Genomic DNA, 21,729 nt, shown 5'->3' with positions numbered 1-21,729 from the left:
TCTCTAGGCTTAACTCCGATGGAAGTTGGTGCTCTTGATGATGTTCATTTAATTGTTCGTTATAGCTTATTCATTTCGAACAGGTTAAAATTGTATTTAAAATTCCCTATTTGGAAAGCTAAACCATGGCCCTCAGTTATTAGGTGAGAAATATTTTGTTAAAGTTACATAGATTTCCTCGACTACTGCAAAGAAATGGTACTGTTTACCACATTCTTGATCATTGTCTTGAAGCCGTTGCTACGTTAGTCGCTCTACTCATTCTTGAGTAGGTTATATAGGCAATAGAGGCTGCAAGGGTGAAGGTTGACGGAAACTCGAACTGTCTATTTATCTAAACACTAACAGTGTATTTTTGTTCAAAAGATTGATATTCAATTCTGATGGATATGAAGCGTTTCATCTTTTATCACTGACTGGATGATTAGCCCTGTGCCAAGCACTGGTATAAATTTATATACAATTTACTTTATAATTTATAGAGGCTAACCATTTAATAAAGAAACAAATGTGATTTCTATTTTTTTTCTGTTTTTTTAATAATTTCGATGGTGTGTTGGCCTCCACGTGCCTAAGGTCGAAAGTTAAAACCTATAATGTCACCATAGGGACGAAAGCTTTTCTTTCAATACTCATCTTACCAAATCGGAGGTAACTGTGTAGAGAAGATGCAAACGCAAATAATGAAAATCACATGTTTCAACGGTGCGCTGATCCCTGGACCCTGGAGTCAAAAACCAATGGCTTTTGTGTCCCCGAGGGAAGATCTTACCATCGACATCTCATTTGTGGAAATCGGAGTCAGTCGTAAAGAGGTTTTTCAGTACAAATATAAGCACGTGCGAAGTCAAGGAAGCTGGATGTATAGATTTGCTATTGCCTAACTCTAAAACGTTTAACCCTACATTCATAGGTTAAAAAATCAATAACCAAAAAATGTAAGCAATAAACTCGAGGGGTCGGACGTTTTGGAAAAAGTGTACGGGATTTCGAAATCCAATTTGATTTCTTCGGATTTCATTTGATTTCATCGGATTTCGTTTGATTTCCTTGGGTCTTGTTTGATTTCATAATTCGATAAAATCCAATGGATTTCATCGAATTTTGAGATTTTTCTATAGAATTCGTCGGCTTTTGCTATTTTTACCGTCATTTCGACGGATTTTGCGATATTTCTCTTGATTTTGTTGGATTTTGAGGTTTTTTCGCGTGATTTCCTCGGATTTTGAGATTTTCCCTGTGATTTCGTTGGATTTTGTGATTTCTTTGGATTTTGAATTTTGTGAATTTTTTAATGGATTTCACGCTTTCTTTACTGATTTTGTGATTTCGCTTCTGATTTCGTGATTTCTTTCTTGATTTTGTGATCTCTTTACTGATTTCGGATTTTTTATTTGATTTCGAAATCAGCATTGATTTCGGATTTCTTAAGTTGAATTTCACGGGTAGCGTACGGGATTTCATGAATGACCGACCCCACGGATAAACTGCTTGCAATAATAACAGCCTTTGACAATTTTTAAAATTAGTGATTCTTAAAAGCATTCTTATAATTCGATTGCCTATTTTCTAAGACAACGTTTTCTGCAAAGATATCATATGCTATTCAAGACAGTAAAATAAATCAAGTAAACATTCATTTCCAAAAATTTATTTACCTTTAAATAGGTTTATGATAAAGTAGTTTCATCTCATCACGTACGAGTACGATTCAATAGCCAAAAGAAACCCTCTTTTACCAACCTCGCAAAAGTGTAATCTCTCTACCCAAAAGCTAATTAAAATGTGAAAAGAGAACTGTTAACGAAAAATAGTAAGGTTAAAAAAGTGTCTTTTGAAAACAGACTTTTTTAAAATCACACTAAGAAAAGCGATGAAACCCATAAGAAATCTAACTTTAGCATTCCCTCTCGCTGGTTTAGAAATTTCCAATCGAGTAAGCAAAAGTAAAAGACGGAAGATAGTTTTTGGGTACCGGATGGTTTGCGTGCAGTATAGAAAAAGGATACTAGGAATAAAACGACAACGACCTCGAGGTTTTTCTTTCATAGCTTTTAGTGGGTTCGTGTTCAAGTACACTAACACACTAGGGCGGGTGGTCGTGGGTGTGTATCTGTAGTGCTATTGTGTATCACATTAAAGTTTAACACTATATTCTGATGTAACTCCTTGTTGCTATAGGCGACACTGGTAATAGAAGAATTGAAACTAGTATTAGGTTCATTAAACCCGTTTAAATATTTGATAATTATAAAATTTTGATAACTTAACATAAAAGATTTCTTGACGTATATAGTAAGTCCGTAATTTATTTGAAATCTCAAATTCTAGAGGGCCGGTAGGCCCTTCTAGATAAGAACCCACACTCTCCCGTAATGTTAAAGAAATAATTCACAGATTTTAGGCTTAGCGTCCCATAGAAAAAGCATGGGATTTTTGGTGGTCCACTCCATCGAATAACTCAGAAACTACTGCGAAGTTAAGGTTCGGAACACTTTTGAATTATCAAGCAACTATTGAATGTTGAACTTCTGAAGTTTGATTAAGAACAATTAAGTCTAAGTATTTTATTTTAATTAATTTATAAATCATGGTAAAACCGTTACATATATTACACTGTTTGCATAACATTATGTTTAGCCTCCATCGGGTTTGTGGCGCATAGGATAACGCGTCTGCCTACGGAGCAGAAGATTGCAGGTTCGAGTCCTGGCAAGCTCGGTGTTTATTTTTACAGATCTTTTATTCAACATAAATGAAATAATCCTATAAACACAATGTTTGGATATTTTTTTTTGTTACGAAGTACGGGCATGTGGCGTAATGGATAACGCGTTTGCATTCGAGGCAAAACATCGCAGGTTCGAGTCTTGGAAAGCTCGTTGTCTATTTTTGATGAAGAATCTTAGTATATAGAAGGCAAAATTCTTAAATAACAAACTTTCAATGAAATGTGCGCGTGCTGGCGCGTGGTTTAGAAACAACCTTTTTTTTAAATCTATACAAAAAGGTCAGCTAAACTTAATTGAGTTACCAACCGCCTTTTTTTCATGAAATAAGTTACCACCCGCCTATCTATGGTGAACTAATTTACCACCCGCCTACCAATTGTGAATTAATTTACCACTCCCCTGCCAAATGATTTAAAATTTTAATCTTTCCCATAAAATAATGAGAGGCACTCGGAGTGAGCCAATATGCTCACGAACATCTTACTGGAACGTCGAATTAATGACGTTTGACAAGCATATTATTATTTTTATAGTAGATTAATACAAATTAAGGCTGAAGGAACAGATATTATATAAAAAAGACTTGGTTTGCCCAAGCCTTAAAAACAAAACGATAAGAGTTTTTCCAGTTGACTGAAGCGCGGATATTATTTTTCTCTATTGAATTTTAAAGACAATCCGTATTTTACTACTCTTTAGAATTTAATTCAATCACCTGATTTTACTGCTAATGGATTAGTTTCCTATAAATTAATTGAAATAAAAAACTACTTATCTCAGATTTTTCAAGAACAATTCCATTTTCCTCAAACATTTTATCATGAATTTTTTTCTTTTCAAGGGAGAACGTACTTTAATTTTCAAATAATACTCTCAGTAATAATATATTATATCATGATTATATGCGTTCTTTTTGAATGCAAAAGGGGGCTGTTATAACCTTTCTTATATTTTATAAAGGGGTTCGTTTCTTTTAGCACAGTCACAATTATTGTACTGTGCATATCAGTACTAGTGGGGAAGATTTAAGGAGTGTTGGTTGAGTTGCTGTTTAGTTGACTACATTATGAAAACTTGATGTGTTTAAAACCTTTTGAAAAGAAAATTCACGGAAATTAAAAAAGATAGTGTCAGTTTGATTAAATTTACACGATATCACTCAAAATAATAAATGCATGATAAAATGTTTCAGGAAATTGGAATTGTTGTTGAAAAATCTGAGATAAGTAGTTTTTTATTTCAATTAATTTATAGGAAACTAATCCATTAGCAGTAAAATCAGGTGATTGAATTAAATTCTAAAGAGTAGTAAAATACGGATTGTCTTTAAAATTCAATAGAGAAAAATAATATCCGCGCTTCAGTCAACTGGAAAAACTCTTATCGTTTTGTTTTTAAGGCTTGGGCAAACCAAGTCTTTTTTATATAATATTTGATAGAGCTCATAAGGTGGCCGATATTCAGGGAATTGCATCAAGTCAAATTATTCGCCCAAAAATATCTCCGGTAATTTCTTTATGCAGACTTCAAAACTGTTTAAGGCCAAGTTACAATCTTCCTAGACCATATTTTGATCCATCATGAAAAGACTCATTTCACAAAATGGTTTCTATGCGTGGTTTACTTCTGGCATTGGTATTCCACTGCATCAAGGGCTGCATTATTAGGGTTTCGTACTTCTTTAAAGTTCCTACTGAAGCTCAAAACAAATTTTAGGCAGAATACGAGAATGATATTATTAATCAATTTTATTAGAAGACAGTTTTTATTTTCTTAATCCTCTGGATCTACCGAACGCATCGAAGCACCAACGAATTACACTAGAATACGTTCAATAAGCCTACCAAAAGGTCTACTACGTGATTGATAATGCCACCACAAAATTTGTATGAACTTTCACACGAATCCTCCAACAGATAACAAATTTTTGGACCTTGTTTTTTAGCTGGCAGAATGTTTGGAAAACCTGAACGCGCACAACTTGACGGCGCGAGAAAAGGAAGAAGAAAGCCGAATGAAAACAAAACGAGAAAATCGGGGGAAACTGGATGTGCACGTCTGTAAATCTTCTCTAGAAAAAGAAAAGCTGGAGCCATGCAACCTTTTTCTCTATCTCGGACCTTCTTTTCAAAGTTATCTGTCTTATTTAGACGCGCTAAAATGGGAACAAGGTCTTTAACGGCCGTTTAAGGTCTGTACTGTGTCTGTCTTTAAGCCATGGTAGATGAAAGACTCACTTTAAGTTGTTGCAAAGCAGTCAAGCATTTTCCTATGAAGTTAATGATAGAAAAATGGTGACTGCGTAATGTCTTATCAAAAAAATAATTCGACTTAAAAAGAGGCTATTCAACCCTTAGTACTGGGACGTACAATGGGTTTGAACCATCCTTATCTTAACGCAATAACAGAACTGAAGTATTCTACAACACCTGAAGAAAAAGTGAGACGAACCAATTAGTTTCGTCGAAGAGAATAATTACAAGGATAGATTGAATTTGATAATATCTTGTGGAAGACTGACAATTTCACTACTACCGCCAGCAATAAACATTGCAAAAATTTACGTCAAAACGTCAACGAAGGATATTTTCCTAAGGCATCTAGTTCAATAATACATAACAGGGCTTCCGTATTCCCAAATAATTTCAGATTTCGTGGAAGAACGCACTTGCTTTCGTTATTATAATAAGTGTTCGGAGGCTAAGAAACAATCCTTTTTTCTCAGATACTTTTTTTCTAGCTCCTCTGCTATCAGGTTTTCCAGTTATCGTGAATCCTGGGGCTAAACACAGAAACTAATAGCTGGAGCTCGCTCGAACCCTTATCAAACGTTGGAGAAAGTATTGAAATCCCAAAACCTAGTGGGGCTGATAAGTTTTGAGTCTTGAGTTCTTACTGCCCTCATATCTTTCTGCACTTCAAATTATTCTTTGGTAGATCATCCCCCTTTGAAATCTTGCGTTAACGGTTAATCCCATGCAGTCGATTATTGGTTTTTCCTCGATCTGTGTCTGACATGAACTCTTTTGTAGCACCCAGTTTGGAACTAGCAAAAGGTCTGTCAGAATGAAAATGAAAATATTACCAATAATACTATAATTACCAATTGAACTGAACTGTTGACAATACATAGTGTTATATTGACCTTTAAATAATCAGAAAAACAACACATACTAAGGTAGAAATGTTCAAATAAGATCGTCTTGTTTCGAACCCTATGGGGTTCTTGGATCGATTTCTTTTCGTTTTTCTTTATAGGCTTACAAAAAGACTAGCTCTTTTGTGCCTACCTATAGAAGTAATCGCCTGCCTGGGCAAACGCCAGAGCTCAAGCCGATCGCCGAGGTAGCCAATAAGATTTGTCCCTTTCCGTTTTCTTCCATACATTCTATAAATCGTACCACAGGTTCCCTACTCTTACGACGAATCAATGCACTTTAAAAAATTGCCCAGTGCCATTTTCCTTGGCACTTCTATTCTGGTTTGTCGCGGCTGGCCCCAAGGACCATAACCGGGAGCCAGCTCACTCTCATCCGGCGAAGTACCAAGCTTGAAGATCCATGCCTATTTTTAAACCCTAAGATAACTGTGAGTTCAAATTATTTTGATTTCAAAATTTGGAGCTCAAATTCAACAGTTCCGAATATTCCTCTAGTTATTTTCGAATTTATTCGATATACAGGTGAACGTCTTACGAGATTTAGCCCGAGAATTCCCTAATTATTTTGGTTGAAAGTTCTGTTAACACAGCTTCTAACACTAGTCAAGATTTAGAAAAAGTTTCTTCGACTTCAATTATACGGAAATTATTTTGTTCTTGATAAACCCCATTAAGCACTTTTTGGTGAAAATTCCCTCGCTCGTACTAAGAAAACAGTGCACTATCATTGATTTCAAGCGAGGATAAGTAGACGAATAAAGTTCCAACCTTTTTAGTCAATTATTCATGTTATTTTAACTTAGTACAAACTCAAAAAGTGTCCACAGAACTTTTGTGCAGAACTAAAGTCAAAGGGTCTTCAATTATCTATGACCGTAAAGTTTTGGGAGATGAAGAAGCTTGTACAGAAGATCATGGTGACGAATGACACTCGACTGTAAGGTAAAGTTTAAGTATACTCAGCTGGTACGGCTCTTAGGCTGACTTGATCGCCTTGTTTTCTTTCCTATCAAGTCCAATTTCTGCCACTCGCTACCGGCGGCTGTATCCCTAGAATCGTAGTTTCCACGAAAAGGACCTTCCAAAGGAGAATAGAAGGGAGGAAAGCAGAAAGTGAGGGGTCTAAAAAGAAAGTGAAGGAGGTCTTCCCCCTATGGTTCTAATCTATCACCGCCCTTCGGTTAATGTATCAAGGCCCCGAGAACCAAAGGCCGGCCCTTTTGACAACTATTCTTTTTTTACAACCCAACCGAGAAGTTTGCTAGATCTCCGGAGAAAACCTAAGTTTTTCCACAGTTCTTCCTTTCTATAGTATTTTCTGTAGTGCCCTTTTTTAAAACGAACATTGGGAATGAGAAAGTGGAAAATTTTATCTCACTTGTAACAGAATATGAACTGGGGATATAACATTTTTAGGATGTGGAGTGCTCGCCCATCTCTATTCTTTACACATTCAATCGAGAATGTCAAGAATGATTCTTTTAAATTTTCCAAATTTTTGGGTTTTGGTTGAAATGATTTAGTAGTCCTTGTAATTCCAATTTATTACCCACATTTACGGTTTTCTTGGATGTTTTTTTATGATGAAATAAAGTTCTTGAAGCTAACGTATTGATTTAATGAGAATAATCTTAGTCAAAGATACGGATATCTAGAGGAAATAGAAGGAGGCATTAGAGACAGGAGACTCGAAGACGCAAGGGGAGAGGTAACTTGAACGGCACAGTGGTTTCTGTGGCTAGCGCGCATGCACACACCTACCTGGGCGTAACAGGTGGGCCAAACGACACGGGATCCGTTAAGAAGTAAGTTCAAAGGTGTAAATAATAAAAGAGGGTTAGAGCACGTTAGACCACCGTGGCTAAGGTTTACTTTGATAGGTTTTTTTAGTTTATTTATGTAATAATAGTTTTGCGTAAAAAGTGTTGCTACAAATACCGTACCAATAATACAAAACTCAATAGCCTCGATATTAAATTCATTCCATAAACTGAAAACGAAATTTGGCTTTGGGAAAGGGTAAAAGTTGCCCCTTGAATAACAGCAGGGCTTTAGTTCCCAGAGTTGTTGCGACAGTCACGGTAAGACCTGTTTAACCCACATCACTCTGTAACTATTGGAGTTAAAAATTAAAATACTGGAAAGGGACTGTAGATTAAAACTAGAAACAAAGTTGCTAATTACCGAGGCATGTAGCCATATATTTTTGTGAGGGACATGCTATTAAAAGGTGTGCTCAGTACTTTGTCATTCGTGTTTCTAAATGTTTCTTAAATAATTTTTGTTTAATTGGTAAAATAACAATTATTTTAAGTATTTCCAGTTTTTTGCTTTTATAAAAGTTGATTTTAGAAAAAATTGTGCATTTAAAATTTAACCTTTTAAAAGAAAAAAAAGCTTGGATTTCACATTGCCATAAGCATGGCTTACAAGAAAACTTTTCTTTATCTGAACTTCATCGAACTGACAAGCCTCAGCATACCAAATTTATACATCTTGGTTTAAACTAAATAAAAAATCTATTTTAACAAGATTTCTCAGTCCAAAGGTTCAAAAGGTACCATTATTAGCCTTTTGTTGTTACACAACGCTTTGGTTGAAACCTTGAAGTTAATGGAAAATTTGAAAATGCTATGGGTGGTCCACTAGCATAGGGGTAATATAGCAAATGGCATCGAGAAATAATTGTATAATGATGTCAAAACCGTATCTCAAACTTCCTATCTTGCCACCCATTGCCTGTTGAACAGAAAAAGGATTACGCGTACAGGTATAATAATTAACTTGTGCTACCTTAAAAATCCTTTAAAGGTGAGCCAAAACATCCTTTTGATAAAAAAAACTTGAGAAAAAAAGTAAATATACCTTAAATATAAGAAGACCTGAAACGGTAAAGCTATTCGAAAAACTCCCATTAGAGCCATTTACCTTAAACGAATTTCAAAGACACAACGAGGCTTGAATAGAACAGCCCTTACAACCCTTTTCTAAACTAGCCTGCATCAGGCTACTTCTCGTATTTGGAAAAATCTGTTTACTCGAGTCTGCCGAAGAGAAGCCCCTAATCGACGCACTTATCCGAGAAAGGCAAAAAGCCCCTACACCATCTACTGCACCCACATACTCGCCCAAATCCGTAGAGAGACGAAAATCTGCTCCGTTTCATCAATCGAAGCCCTATACTTACCTAGTTTAGCTCCCTGCAACGTTAGAGAGTTCATAATTTGATGTGAATCTTCCTGATAATTTTTTAAATGTACTCTTATGCCTGTATATTTTGATACCAGATATAGGAAATACATAAATTTGATTAATCACAAATAACTACGAATTACCGGAGGGGAACTAAATTCCCAAGTATCAGCTACTTGGCCACAGAAAAGCTATCAGCCCAAGGGGAATTCTAAAATCAAATATAATATAAGACAAAAATTATATCGGGGTAATCGTATTATTCTGACCCAGAGAGAAGCACACATCTAGTGGTTGTTAACACTATTACTTAAATAATATACTTCTGATTTTACTAAGATCTTAGATGCTCCACATGGAGATGGAATAGGGATAGTGTAGAGATTGGACAGAAACGGAGTAAGAAAGGCAACTCAAGGAAAGAAGAGTATATGGGTGGAGTTAGCCCCGATATTGCTTCAGCCGGCGGAATTGGGAGCTAAATAGGTCCACGGATTGATGGATGCGGGAACGATGTTGTCACACCACCAGACGATAGCGTGGCCAGCCATCTAGCTCGCCTCTTCTCTTCTAGACATCAGATTCTCCTATTTATACCCCTCTACATATTATCCCCTGCCTACAGATAAAAGGACATCTTATTTGTTCTTTTTCGGTCCGTCGCCATTGCCTGACATGGCCAAATAGTATTTAGGGGATTTCTTGCGAAATTCTAGAGGAGAGCTCTGGCTAAATGGAAAGACTATAGCGAATTTAATTCATAATTGAACATTAAAAATTTCATTTGTATCTTTAAAATGATTAACCTACCGCAACGGGATAAAATTGAGTGAATATAATCTCTTTTGAAAATTTAAAAATCAAGTTCGTTCTACAATAAAGTTGCGGAAATTTAAGGAAGAGAACTGTCTGTTGGTAAGCGTCTTCCCATGGAATAGCATTCAAACATATTTTCATGCGGGCTTCCAACTTAAAAAAAAATTAAATTAGAAGACTAAAACTTAGAGACGAAAATGTTTTTCTGGGTAGTGAAACCAATGATCGAATTTTATTTTTTTTTGTTTTCGTAATGCGCTTTTAGAAATGTTCTACCGCCATAGAGGAAAATTCAAAGTATATCTAGTCTTTAAAGTGTTGCTTTCATTTGAACCATTTGATAGAAAATTTGGGTATTTTTAATGAAATGATATCGCGAAAATACAGTGTGAGATTCTCAACCTGAAAATATGTGCTCCGATAAAGCTCATATGTTAGTTATCGGAAAAACTACTTGTAGAATATGGTCTATAAAACAGGTCTTCTGGAATGTAAAATTTTAATATTTAATGAGCTTCGTGCATTAGTTAATATTTAATTAATATTTCTGAGAAAAGTCCTAGAGATGGGATCCCTTAGAAAATCCTTGAAAAGCGTTGAAAATTAGGTGAGTTAAGTTTTACTCGTACACCTTTAAAATTATACGTAGGCCTATTTTGGTTTTTGACTCAACACAAGTTTCTTATAATTTACTCGCTTTTGGCAGATTCTCGCAAACTAGAAGATTATTTGCAAACCCTCCAGAATTCTTTTTCCTTTCATTTTAGTTTAAAATCCGTTTGAACTAATTTGATCGCGGCATCTTTAACATAAAAACTACGTCGCGTTTCTACGTCTACCATAGTTGTAATCTATTTTTACGAACTCTGGAGCAAACCCGTACTACTCAGTTCGGAGGTTGTTGGAATAAATATTAAGGTGTAGAGATACTACTTCAGAAGACAGTTTTTTGTCCATCAACAGGCCACTTTTTTTTGTAACGATGACAATTTGTTGGTGGCGATTTCTATAATAAACGATAATGCCAGTTTCGAACTTCCTACATGGGGAGCTATTATATACCTCTGGTCTTAGTAAACATAAGTTTATAAATTTTTGGTAATTGTTTCCGGAAAAGTGTGATAAATCATACAATATTAGCAAGAGTTTATTGTCCTACGCAGATAGAGTCACCCTCACCCTAAAATAGTTCGCCATGTACAATGCATATCATTTCTTGAGCAGATGACTAAACTCAACTTGATTGGCTTGAATTGATTTGTTTACGAGGTTTTCCTCAGCAAAACAATATTCCAACAAGTTGGGAAACCAAAATAAACCTCTCCGAGCCGAGACGAATTTACTTTCTAAACACAGGTCCACCAGCCAATGAGAAAAACCAGAAATACATAGTTCAAATTGGCGAAATATTGCCAAGGTCTTTAGCAAAGGCTTAACCGTTTAACAATTTCCTTTGTATCCTCAATAATTCTAATGATGACCTAAAATGTATCACTGAAGGGTGTATTTAACTTTCGGCTCACTCTGAACCGTTAACATTAACACCTCCTATAAGAAGAGGCGAAACAAGGTCATTTCTAGTTTAAATCTAGAGTATCTTATTTCACAGACCCAATCGTTTCAACACTTGTGAATAGATGAAGAATGATTAACATCCATATTATCTAATGAATATAAAAAATGCGTTTACACTATATATAAATGTAGTGAAGCTGAATTAAAAAGTAAACACCAAATTTGAAATGTTAATATCAAAAGATATTCTTGGAATATTAAGATGAAACAGAGCTTTATAGCTACACAACTACTTAAAGAATCGTAATGCCGAAAAATATTTAAAATATTTCCATTTAATATTCTGCAAAAAGGAAATGTTATCTTTTTGTAAGAGATCGTATCATCCTACTCGCTTTATATTAACTTTGATATGCGTGTAGTGTTTCGATTCGGATGCAATCTTCATTACTCGTTCTATATAAACTCTCACTTGTGTCATCACATAGAAATAAGTTTATCTGAAATAATTTATTAAATATAAATGATATTAATTATTTTAATCGCCAGTAAATAACTTTAAAAATAGTTAAATCGTTTTAAATAAAGTTGTTCCTATTATCTTTCGAAACTTTGCTAATATTGACGATTAAAGTGAAGGGTACCCCTCTTGCCCGCTTTCTTCAAATATTGGGGTATATATACGATTCGTTTCCATTTTAATAATAGATAAAAACGCATTCGCGTGAACCGATGGTGGAAGCCCTGCCATTGGGAGGCTAGACGTTTCTCGTAACCCTAGACGATCGCCGCGTATATCTTGAAACCAATAATAGATAAAAACGCATTCGCGTGAACCGATGGTGGAAGCCCTGCCATTGGGAGGCTAGACGTGTCTCGTAACCCTAGCCGATCGCCGCGTAAATCTTGAAACCAAACGATGACGAAGGAAAAGAAGCCAGAATGGACTGACTGGCGTCCATGTGGAATGGACAAAGACCTGAAGATGGTGGTGCATAGAAGCTGGTGTCAATGTGGAATTGACGAAGAATAGAAGATGGTGGTGCATAGAAGCTGGTGTCAATGTGGAATTGACGAAGAACAGAAGATGGTGGTGCATAGAAGCTGGTGTCAAGGTGAAATTGACGAAGAACAGAAGATGGTTGTGCTTGGAAGCTAGCAAGTACAGACTAGTGTCCATGTGGGATGGACAAAGACTAGCAGATTGTGGTCCTTAGAAGCCAGTTAGTAAAGACTGGTGTTGGTAGATGAATGGCCAAATTTCCGTGAACCGCGAACGCGTTCCGGAAATCGGGTATTTGTTTGCTCCGATTTGTAAACTGCGAACGCGGTCACGTGGGGTCTGACAGACAGACAGACAGACAGACAGACAGACAGACACACAGACAGACAGACACGGCCGGTGTAATACCTCTCCGTGACATACGTCACTCAGAGAGGTAAAAAATGACGACGGTCAAAAGTAGTTTCATCACGAGTCTCTCTTATACTCCAAATGATTTACCTGAAAGCAAAAGTAAACTCAGTCTATTAAGCATAAGCTTCATATTATCAATCTTAGAAAATACCTTAGACTAACAGAGGTGGGATTCGAACCCAAGCCCACGAGAAGACTGGTGTCTTAAACCAGCGCCTTAGACCACTCGGCCACTCTGCCTGAACACACACGTCAACTAAGACAAATAAGCAAGAGCTTCATGTTATTAAACTAACAAAATGCATGAGTCTGATAGGGATGGGATTCGACCCCACGCCTCCGAAGAGACCGGTGCCTAAAACCAGCGCCTTAGACCACTCGGCCACTCTACCTGAACACACACGTCAACTAAGACAAATAAGCAAGAGTTTCATGTTATTAAACTAACAAAATGCATGAGTCTGATAGAGGTGGGATTCGACCCCACGCCTCCGAAGAGACCGGTGCCTAAAACCAGCGCCTTAGACCACTCGGCCACTCTACCTGAAAACATAAGTAAACTCAGTGTATTCAGCAAAATCTTCATTTTACAATTCTTAGAAACGCAACAGACTGATAAGGGTGGGATTCGACCCCACGCCTCCGAAGAGACCGGTGCCTAAAACCAGCGCCTCCTTAGACCACTCGGCCACTCTACCTGAAAACAAAAGTAAACTCAGTCTATTAAGCAAAATCTTCACTTTAAAATTCTTAAACACACAACAGACTGATAGAGGTGAGATTCGAAACCACGCCTTCGAAGAGACTGGTACCTGAAACCAGCACCTTAGACCACACGGCCACTCTAACTGAACACACACGTCAGCTCAGACAAATGAGCAAGAGCTTCATGTTATTAAATTATGAAAATGCATGCGTCTGATAGAGGTGGGATTCGAACCCACGCCTCCGAAGAGACTGGTACCTGAAACCAGCGCCTTAGACCACTCGGCCACACTACCTGGACAAACACTCGTCAACTAAGACAAATAAGCAAGAGCTTCATGTTATTAAACTAACAAACTGCATGAGTCTGATAGAGGTGGGATTCGAACCCACGCCTTCGAAGAGACCGGTGCCTAGAACCAGCGCCATAGACCACTCGGCCACTCTACCTGAAAACAAAAGTAAACTCAGTGTATTAAGCAAAATCTTCACTTTAAAATTCTTAAAAACACAACAGACTGATAGAGGTGAGATTCGAAACCACGCCTCCGAAGAGACTGGTACCTGAAACCAGCACCTTAGACCACACGGCCACTCTAACAGAACACACACGTCAGCTCAGACAAATGAGCAAGAGCTTCATGTTATTAAACTATGAAAATGCATGCGTCTGATAGAGGTTTGATTCGAACCCACGCCTCCGAAGGGACTGGTACCTGAAACCAGCGCCTTAGACCACTCGGCCACTCTACCTGGACAAACACTCGTCAACTAAGACAAATAAGCAAGAGCTTCATGTTATTAAACTAACAAAATTCATGAGTCTGATAGATGTGGGATTCAAACCCACGCCTCCGAAGAGACTGGTGCCTAAAACCAGCGCCTTAGACCGCTCGGCCACTCTACCTGAACACACTTGTCAACTCAGACAAATAAGCAAGAGCTTCATGTTATTAAACTAAGAAAATGCATGAGTCTGATAGAGGTGGGATTCGAACCCACGCCTCCGAAGAGACTGGTGCCTTCAACCAGCGCCTTAGACCACTCGGCCACTCTACCTGAACACACACGTCAACTAAGACAAATAAGCAAGAGCTTCATGTTATTAAACTAACAAAATGCATGAGTCTGATAGAGGTGGGATTCGACCCCACGCCTCCGAAGAGACCGGTGCCTAAAACCATCGCCTTAGACCACTCGGCCACTCTACCTGAAAATATAAGTAAACTCAGTGTATTCAGCAAAATCTTCATTTTACAATTCTTAGAAACACAACAGACTGATAAGGGTGAGATTCGAACCCACGCCTCCGAAGAGACTGGTACCTGAAACCAGCGCCTTAGACCACTCGGCCACTCTACCTGAACACACTTGTCAACTCAGACAAATAAGCAAGAGCTTCATGTTATTAAACTAAGAAAATGCATGAGTCTGATAGAGGTGGGATTCGAACCCACGCCTCCGAAGAGACTGGTGCCTTAAACCAGCGCCTTAGACCACTCGGCCACTCTACCTGAACACACACGTCAACTAAGACAAATAAGCAAGAGCTTCATGTTATTAAACTAACAAAATGCATGAGTCTTATAGAGGTGGGATTCGACCCCACGCCTCCGAAGAGACCGGTGCCTAAAACCAGCGCCTTAGACCACTCGGCCACTCTACCTGAAAACAAAAGTAAACTCAGTCTATTAAGCATAATCTTCACTTTAAAATTCTTAAAAACAACAGATTGATAGAGGTGAGATTCGAAACCACGCCTCCGAAGAGACTGCTACCTGAAACCAGCACCTTAGACCACAAGGCCACTCTACCTGAACACACACGTCAGCTCAGAGCAATGAGCAAGAGCTTCATGTTATTAAACTATGAAAATTTATGAATCTGATAGAGATGGGATTCGAACCCACGCCTCCGAGGAGACTGGTACCTGAAACCAGCGCCTTAGACCACTCGGCCACTCTACCTGAACACACTTTTCAACTCAGACAAATAAGCAAGAGCTTCATGTTATTAAACTAAGAAAATGCATGAGTCTGATAGAGGTGGGATTCGAACCCACGCCTCCGAAGAGACTGGTGCCCTAAACCAGCGCCTTAGACCACTCGGCCACTCTACCTGAACACACACGTCAACTAAGACAAATAAGCAAGAGCTTCATGTTATTAAACTAACGAAATGCATGAGTCTGATAGAGGTGGGATTCAAATCCACGCCATCGAAGAGACCGGTGCCTAAAACCAGTGCCTTAGACCACTCGGCCACTCTACCTGAAAACAAAAGTAAACTCAGTCTATTAAGCAAAATCTTCACTTTAAAATTCTTTAAAACACAACTGACTGATAGAGGTGAGATTCGAAACCACGCCAACGAAGAGACTGGTGCCTTAAACCAGCACCTTACACCACACGGCCACTCTACCTGAACACACACGTCAACTAAGACAAATAAGCAAGAGCTTCATGTTATTAAACTAACAAAATGCATGAGTCTGATAGAGGTGTGATTCGACCCCACGCCTCCGAAGAGACCGGTGCCTAAAACCAGCGCCTTAGACCACTCGGCCACTCTACCTGAAAATATAAGTAAACTCAGTGTATTCAGCAAAACCTTCATTTTACAATTCTTAGAAACACAACAGACTGATAAGGGTGAGATTCGAACCCACGCCTCCGAAGAGACTGGTACCTGAAACCAGCGCCTTAGACCACTCGGCCACTCTACCTGAACACACTTGTCAACTCAGACAAATAAGCAAGAGCTTCATGTTATTAAACTAAGAAAATGCATGAGTCTGATAGAGGTGGGATTCGAACCCACGCCTCCGAAGAGACTGGTACCTTAAACCAGCGCCTTAGACCACTCGGCCACTCTACCTGAACACACACGTCAACTAAGACAAATAAGCAAGAGCTTCATGTTATTAAACTAAGAAAATGCATGAGTCTGATAGAGGTGGGATTCGAACCCACGCCTCCGAAGAGACTGGTGCCTTCAACCAGCGCCTTTGACCACTCGGCCACTCTACCTGAACACACACGTCAACTAAGACAAATAAGCAAGAGCTTCATGTTATTAAACTAACAAAATGCATGAGTCTGATAGAGGTGGGATTCGACCCCACGCCTCCGAAGAGACCGGTGCCTAAAACCAGCGCCTTAGACCACTCGGCCACTCTACCTGAAAACAAAAGTAAACTCAGTCTATTAAGCATAATCTTCACTTTAAAATTCTTAAAAACAACAGATTGATAGAGGTGAGATTCGAAACCACGCCTCCGAAGAGACTGCTACCTGAAACCAGCACCTTAGACCACAAGGCCACTCTACCTGAACACACACGTCAGCTCAGAGCAATGAGCAAGAGCTTCATGTTATTAAACTATGAAAATTTATGAATCTGATAGAGGTGGGATTCGAACCCACGCCTCCGAGGAGACTGGTACCTGAAACCAGCGCCTTAGACCACTCGGCCACTCTACCTGAACACACTTTTCAACTCAGACAAATAAGCAAGAGCTTCATGTTATTAAACTAAGAAAATGCATGAGTCTGATAGAGGTGGGATTCGAACCCACGCCTCCGAAGAGACTGGTGCCCTAAACCAGCGCCTTAGACCACTCGGCCACTCTACCTGAACACACACGTCAACTAAGACAAATAAGCAAGAGCTTCATGTTATTAAACTAACGAAATGCATGAGTCTGATAGAGGTGGGATTCAAATCCACGCCATCGAAGAGACCGGTGTCTAAAACCAGCGCCTTAGACCACTCGGCCACTCTACCTGAAAACAAAAGTAAACTCAGTCTATTAAGCAAAATCTTCACTTTAAAATTCTTTAAAACACAACTGACTGATAGAGGTGAGATTCGAAACCACGCCAACGAAGAGACTGGTACCTGAAACCAGCACCTTACACCACACGGCCACTCTAACTGAACACACACGTCAGCTCAGACAAATGAGAAAGAGCTTCATGTTATTAAACTATGATAATGCATGCGTCTGATAGAGGTGGGATTCGAACCCACGCCTCCGAAGAGACTGTCACCTGAAACCAGCGCCTTAGACCACTCGGCCACTCTACCTGGACAAAAACTCGTCAACTAAGACAAATGAGCAAGAGCTTCATTTTATTAAACTATGAAAATGCATGCGTCTGATAGAGGTGGGATTCGAACCCACGCCTCCGAAGAGACTGGTACCTGAAACCAGCGCCTTAGACCACTCGGCCACTCTACCTGGACAAAAACTCGTCAACTAAGACAAATAAGCAAGAGCTTCATGTTATTAAACTAAGAAAATGGATGAGTCTGATAGAGGTGGGACTCGAACCCACGCCTCCGAACAGACTGGTGCCTTAAACCAGCGCCTTAGACCACTCGGCCACTCTGCCTGAACACACATGTCAACTAAGACAAAAAAGCACGAGCTTCATGTTATTAAACTATGATAATGCATGCGTCTGATAGAGGTGGGATTCGAACCCACGCCTCCGAAGAGACTGGTACCTGAAACCAGCGCCTTAGACCACTCGGCCACTCTACCTGGACAAAAACTCGTCAACTAAGACAAATAAGCAAGAGCTTCATGTTATTAAACTAAGAAAATGCATGAGTCTGATAGAGGTGGGATTCGAACCCACGCCTCCGAACAGACTGGTGCCTTAAACCAGCGCCTTAGACCACTCGGCCACTCTGCCTGAACACACATGTCAACTAAGACAAATAAGCACGAGCTTCATGTTATTAAACTAACAAAATGCATGAGTCTGATAGGGATGGGATTCGACCCCACGCCTCCGAAGAAACCGGTGCCTAAAACCAGCGCCTTAGACCACTCGGCCACTCTACCTGAAAACAAAAGTAAACTCATTCTATTAAGCAAAATCTTCACTTTAAAATTCTTAAAAACACAACAGACTGATAGAGGTGAGATTCTAAACCACGCCTCCGAAGAGACTGGTACCTGAAACCAGCAATTTAGACCACACGGCCACTCTACCTGAACACACACGTTGCTCAGACAAAGGAGCAAGAGCTTCATGTTATTAAACTATGAAATTGCATGAGTCTGATAGAGGTGGGATTCGAACCCACGCCTCCGAAGAGACTGGTGCCTTAGACCACTCGGCCACTCTACCTGAACACACACGTTGCTCAGACAAATGAGCAAGAGCTTCATGTTATTAAACTATGAAATTGCATGAGTCTGATAGAGGTGGTATTCGAACCCACGCCTACGAAGAGACTGGTGCCATAAACCAGTGCCTTAGACCACTCGGCCACTCTACCTGAACACACACGTCAACTAAGACAAATAAGCAAGAGTTTCATGTTATTAAACTAACAAAATGCATGAGTCTGATAGAGGTGGGATTTGAATCCACGCCATTGAAGAGACCGGTGCCTAAAACCAGCGCCTTAGACCACTCGGCCACTCTACCTGAAAACAAAAGTAAACTCAGTCTATCAAGCAAAATCTTCACTTTAAAATTCTTAAAAACACAACAGACTGATAGAGATGAGATTCGAAACCACGCCAACGAAGAGACTGGTACCTGAAACCAGCACCTTAGACCACACGGCCACTCTAACTGAACACACACGTCAGCTCAGACAAATGAGAAAGAGCTTCATGTTATTAAACTATGATAATGCATGCGTCTGATAGAGGTGGGATTCGAACCCACGCCTCCGAAGAGACTGGTACCTGAAACCAGCGCCTTAGACCACTCGGCCACTCTACCTGGACAAAAACTCGTCAACTAAGACAAAGAAGCAAGAGCTTCATGTTATTAAACTAAGAAAATGCATGAGTCTGATAGAGGTGGGATTCGAACCCACGCCTCCGAACAGACTGGTGCCTTAAACCAGCGCCTTAGACCACTCGGCCACTCTGCCTGAACACACATGTCAACTAAGACAAATAAGCACGAGCTTCATGTTATTAAACTAACAAAATGCATGAGACTGATAGGGATGGGATTCGACCCCACGCCTCCGAAGAAACCGGTGCCTAAAACCAGCGCCTTAGACCACTCGGCCACTCTACCTGAAAACAAAAGTAAACTCATTCTATTAAGCAAAATCTTCACTTTAAAATTCTTAAAAACACAACAGACTGATAGAGGTGAGATTCTAAACCACGCCTCCGAAGAGACTGGTACCTGAAACCAGCAATTTAGACCACACGGCCACTCTACCTGAACACACACGTTGCTCAGACAAAGGAGCAAGAGCTTCATGTTATTAAACTATGAAATTGCATGAGTCTGATAGAGGTGGGATTCGAACCCACGCCTCCGAAGAGACTGGTGCCGTAGACCACTCGGCCACTCTACCTGAACACACACGTTGCTCAGACAAATGAGCAAGAGCTTCATGTTATTAAACTATGAAATTGCATGAGTCTGATAGAGGTGGTATTCGAACCCACGCCTACGAAGAGACTGGTGCCATAAACCAGTGCCTTAGACCACTCGGCCACTCTACCTGAACACACACGTCAACTAAGACAAATAAGCAAGAGTTTCATGTTATTAAACTAACAAAATGCATGAGTCTGATAGAGGTGGGATTTGAATCCACGCCATTGAAGAGACCGGTGCCTAAAACCAGCGCCTTAGACCACTCGGCCACTCTACCTGAAAACAAAAGTAAACTCAGTCTATTAAGCAAAATCTTCACTTTAAAATTCTTAAAAACACAACAGACTGATAGAGATGAGATTCGAGACCACGCCAACGAAGAGACTGGTACCTGAAACCAGCACCTTAGACCACACGGCCACTCTAACTGAACACACACGTCAGCTCAGACAAATGAGAAAGAGCTTCATGTTATTAAACTATGATAATGCATGCGTCTGATAGAGGTGGGATTCGAACCCACGCCTCCGAAGAGACTGGTACCTGAAACCAGCGCCTTAGACCACTCGGCCACTCTACCTGGACAAAAACTCGTCAACTAAGACAAAGAAGCAAGAGCTTCATGTTATTAAACTAAGAAAATGCATGAGTCTGATAGAGGTGGGATTCGAACCCACGCCTCCGAACAGACTGGTGCCTTAAACCAGCGCCTTAGACCACTCGGCCACTCTGCCTGAACACACATGTCAACTAAGACAAATAAGCACGAGCTTCATGTTATTAAACTAACAAAATGCATGAGACTGATAGGGATGGGATTCGACCCCACGCCTCCGAAGAAACCGGTGCCTAAAACCAGCGCCTTAGACCACTCGGCCACTCTACCTGAAAACAAAAGTAAACTCATTCTATTAAGCAAAATCTTCACTTTAAAATTCTTAAAAACACAACAGACTGATAGAGGTGAGATTCTAAACCACGCCTCCGAAGAGACTGGTACCTGAAACCAGCAATTTAGACCACACGGCCACTCTACCTGAACACACACGTTGCTCAGACAAATGAGCAAGAGCTTCATGTTATTAAACTATGAAATTGCATGAGTCTGATAGAGGTGGGATTCGAACCCACGCCTCCGAAGAGACTGGTGCCGTAGACCACTCGGCCACTCTACCTGAACACACACGTTGCTCAGACAAATGAGCAAGAGCTTCATGTTATTAAACTATGAAATTGCATGAGTCTGATAGAGGTGGTATTCGAACCCACGCCTACGAAGAGACTGGTGCCATAAACCAGTGCCTTAGACCACTCGGCCACTCTACCTGAACACACACGTCAACTAAGACAAATAAGCAAGAGTTTCATGTTATTAAACTAACAAAATGCATGAGTCTGATAGAGGTGGGATTTGAATCCACGCCATTGAAGAGACCGGTGCCTAAAACCAGCGCCTTAGACCACTCGGCCACTCTACCTGAAAACAAAAGTAAACTCAGTCTATTAAGCAAAATCTTCACTTTAAAATTCTTAAAAACACAACAGACTGATAGAGATGAGATTCGAAACCACGCCAACGAAGAGACTGGTACCTGAAACCAGCACCTTAGACCACACGGCCACTCTAACTGAACACACACGTCAGCTCAGACAAATGAGAAAGAGCTTCATGTTATTAAACTATGATAATGCATGCGTCTGATAGAGGTGGGATTCGAACCCACGCCTCCGAAGAGACTGGTACCTGAAACCAGCGCCTTAGACCACTCGGCCACTCTACCTGGACAAAAACTCGTCAACTAAGACAAATAAGCAAGAGCT

General features: G+C 39.7%; 30 non-coding genes across 30 annotated transcripts; all 30 read right to left on the bottom strand.

Moving 5' to 3' along the window:
- Positions 1-12,990: 12,990 nt before the first annotated feature.
- Positions 12,991-13,072, bottom strand: TRNAL-AAG (transfer RNA leucine (anticodon AAG)). Its single transcript has one exon. It is a non-coding gene; the product is annotated as a tRNA-Leu (tRNA).
- A 222-nt stretch (positions 13,073-13,294) lies between these two features.
- Positions 13,295-13,376, bottom strand: TRNAL-UAG (transfer RNA leucine (anticodon UAG)). Its single transcript has one exon. It is a non-coding gene; the product is annotated as a tRNA-Leu (tRNA).
- A 375-nt stretch (positions 13,377-13,751) lies between these two features.
- On the bottom strand, positions 13,752-13,833 carry TRNAL-CAG (transfer RNA leucine (anticodon CAG)). The gene has a single exon. It is a non-coding gene; the product is annotated as a tRNA-Leu (tRNA).
- A 72-nt stretch (positions 13,834-13,905) lies between these two features.
- Positions 13,906-13,987, bottom strand: TRNAL-UAG (transfer RNA leucine (anticodon UAG)). The gene has a single exon. It is a non-coding gene; the product is annotated as a tRNA-Leu (tRNA).
- Positions 13,988-14,362: 375 nt separating this feature from the next.
- On the bottom strand, positions 14,363-14,444 carry TRNAL-UAG (transfer RNA leucine (anticodon UAG)). Its single transcript has one exon. It is a non-coding gene; the product is annotated as a tRNA-Leu (tRNA).
- Positions 14,445-14,514: 70 nt separating this feature from the next.
- On the bottom strand, positions 14,515-14,596 carry TRNAL-AAG (transfer RNA leucine (anticodon AAG)). Its single transcript has one exon. It is a non-coding gene; the product is annotated as a tRNA-Leu (tRNA).
- Positions 14,597-14,666: 70 nt separating this feature from the next.
- On the bottom strand, positions 14,667-14,748 carry TRNAL-UAG (transfer RNA leucine (anticodon UAG)). The gene has a single exon. It is a non-coding gene; the product is annotated as a tRNA-Leu (tRNA).
- Positions 14,749-14,817: 69 nt separating this feature from the next.
- Positions 14,818-14,899, bottom strand: TRNAL-CAG (transfer RNA leucine (anticodon CAG)). The gene has a single exon. It is a non-coding gene; the product is annotated as a tRNA-Leu (tRNA).
- A 70-nt stretch (positions 14,900-14,969) lies between these two features.
- Positions 14,970-15,051, bottom strand: TRNAL-AAG (transfer RNA leucine (anticodon AAG)). Its single transcript has one exon. It is a non-coding gene; the product is annotated as a tRNA-Leu (tRNA).
- A 371-nt stretch (positions 15,052-15,422) lies between these two features.
- Positions 15,423-15,504, bottom strand: TRNAL-CAG (transfer RNA leucine (anticodon CAG)). The gene has a single exon. It is a non-coding gene; the product is annotated as a tRNA-Leu (tRNA).
- A 70-nt stretch (positions 15,505-15,574) lies between these two features.
- Positions 15,575-15,656, bottom strand: TRNAP-AGG (transfer RNA proline (anticodon AGG)). Its single transcript has one exon. It is a non-coding gene; the product is annotated as a tRNA-Pro (tRNA).
- A 524-nt stretch (positions 15,657-16,180) lies between these two features.
- On the bottom strand, positions 16,181-16,262 carry TRNAL-CAG (transfer RNA leucine (anticodon CAG)). Its single transcript has one exon. It is a non-coding gene; the product is annotated as a tRNA-Leu (tRNA).
- A 70-nt stretch (positions 16,263-16,332) lies between these two features.
- On the bottom strand, positions 16,333-16,414 carry TRNAL-AAG (transfer RNA leucine (anticodon AAG)). The gene has a single exon. It is a non-coding gene; the product is annotated as a tRNA-Leu (tRNA).
- Positions 16,415-16,484: 70 nt separating this feature from the next.
- TRNAL-AAG (transfer RNA leucine (anticodon AAG)) lies at positions 16,485-16,566 on the bottom strand. The gene has a single exon. It is a non-coding gene; the product is annotated as a tRNA-Leu (tRNA).
- Positions 16,567-16,636: 70 nt separating this feature from the next.
- On the bottom strand, positions 16,637-16,718 carry TRNAL-UAG (transfer RNA leucine (anticodon UAG)). The gene has a single exon. It is a non-coding gene; the product is annotated as a tRNA-Leu (tRNA).
- A 219-nt stretch (positions 16,719-16,937) lies between these two features.
- TRNAL-CAG (transfer RNA leucine (anticodon CAG)) lies at positions 16,938-17,019 on the bottom strand. Its single transcript has one exon. It is a non-coding gene; the product is annotated as a tRNA-Leu (tRNA).
- A 70-nt stretch (positions 17,020-17,089) lies between these two features.
- TRNAP-AGG (transfer RNA proline (anticodon AGG)) lies at positions 17,090-17,171 on the bottom strand. The gene has a single exon. It is a non-coding gene; the product is annotated as a tRNA-Pro (tRNA).
- Positions 17,172-17,544: 373 nt separating this feature from the next.
- Positions 17,545-17,626, bottom strand: TRNAL-CAG (transfer RNA leucine (anticodon CAG)). Its single transcript has one exon. It is a non-coding gene; the product is annotated as a tRNA-Leu (tRNA).
- A 72-nt stretch (positions 17,627-17,698) lies between these two features.
- TRNAL-CAG (transfer RNA leucine (anticodon CAG)) lies at positions 17,699-17,780 on the bottom strand. The gene has a single exon. It is a non-coding gene; the product is annotated as a tRNA-Leu (tRNA).
- A 72-nt stretch (positions 17,781-17,852) lies between these two features.
- Positions 17,853-17,934, bottom strand: TRNAL-AAG (transfer RNA leucine (anticodon AAG)). Its single transcript has one exon. It is a non-coding gene; the product is annotated as a tRNA-Leu (tRNA).
- Positions 17,935-18,004: 70 nt separating this feature from the next.
- Positions 18,005-18,086, bottom strand: TRNAL-CAG (transfer RNA leucine (anticodon CAG)). Its single transcript has one exon. It is a non-coding gene; the product is annotated as a tRNA-Leu (tRNA).
- A 72-nt stretch (positions 18,087-18,158) lies between these two features.
- TRNAL-AAG (transfer RNA leucine (anticodon AAG)) lies at positions 18,159-18,240 on the bottom strand. Its single transcript has one exon. It is a non-coding gene; the product is annotated as a tRNA-Leu (tRNA).
- Positions 18,241-18,750: 510 nt separating this feature from the next.
- On the bottom strand, positions 18,751-18,832 carry TRNAH-AUG (transfer RNA histidin (anticodon AUG)). Its single transcript has one exon. It is a non-coding gene; the product is annotated as a tRNA-His (tRNA).
- Positions 18,833-19,205: 373 nt separating this feature from the next.
- Positions 19,206-19,287, bottom strand: TRNAL-CAG (transfer RNA leucine (anticodon CAG)). The gene has a single exon. It is a non-coding gene; the product is annotated as a tRNA-Leu (tRNA).
- A 72-nt stretch (positions 19,288-19,359) lies between these two features.
- Positions 19,360-19,441, bottom strand: TRNAL-AAG (transfer RNA leucine (anticodon AAG)). The gene has a single exon. It is a non-coding gene; the product is annotated as a tRNA-Leu (tRNA).
- A 510-nt stretch (positions 19,442-19,951) lies between these two features.
- TRNAH-AUG (transfer RNA histidin (anticodon AUG)) lies at positions 19,952-20,033 on the bottom strand. The gene has a single exon. It is a non-coding gene; the product is annotated as a tRNA-His (tRNA).
- A 373-nt stretch (positions 20,034-20,406) lies between these two features.
- On the bottom strand, positions 20,407-20,488 carry TRNAL-CAG (transfer RNA leucine (anticodon CAG)). Its single transcript has one exon. It is a non-coding gene; the product is annotated as a tRNA-Leu (tRNA).
- Positions 20,489-20,560: 72 nt separating this feature from the next.
- Positions 20,561-20,642, bottom strand: TRNAL-AAG (transfer RNA leucine (anticodon AAG)). Its single transcript has one exon. It is a non-coding gene; the product is annotated as a tRNA-Leu (tRNA).
- A 510-nt stretch (positions 20,643-21,152) lies between these two features.
- TRNAH-AUG (transfer RNA histidin (anticodon AUG)) lies at positions 21,153-21,234 on the bottom strand. The gene has a single exon. It is a non-coding gene; the product is annotated as a tRNA-His (tRNA).
- A 373-nt stretch (positions 21,235-21,607) lies between these two features.
- TRNAL-CAG (transfer RNA leucine (anticodon CAG)) lies at positions 21,608-21,689 on the bottom strand. The gene has a single exon. It is a non-coding gene; the product is annotated as a tRNA-Leu (tRNA).
- Between the last annotated feature and the right edge of the window lie 40 nt (positions 21,690-21,729).

Source organism: Phalangium opilio, unplaced genomic scaffold (genome assembly GCF_054372755.1).
Source record: "Phalangium opilio isolate 3A_F unplaced genomic scaffold, DU_Popi_V2 ptg000031l_1, whole genome shotgun sequence".
In the NCBI taxonomy this organism is placed as follows: Eukaryota; Metazoa; Arthropoda; class Arachnida; order Opiliones; family Phalangiidae; genus Phalangium; species Phalangium opilio.
This window is presented reverse-complemented; position numbering and strand designations above follow the sequence as displayed.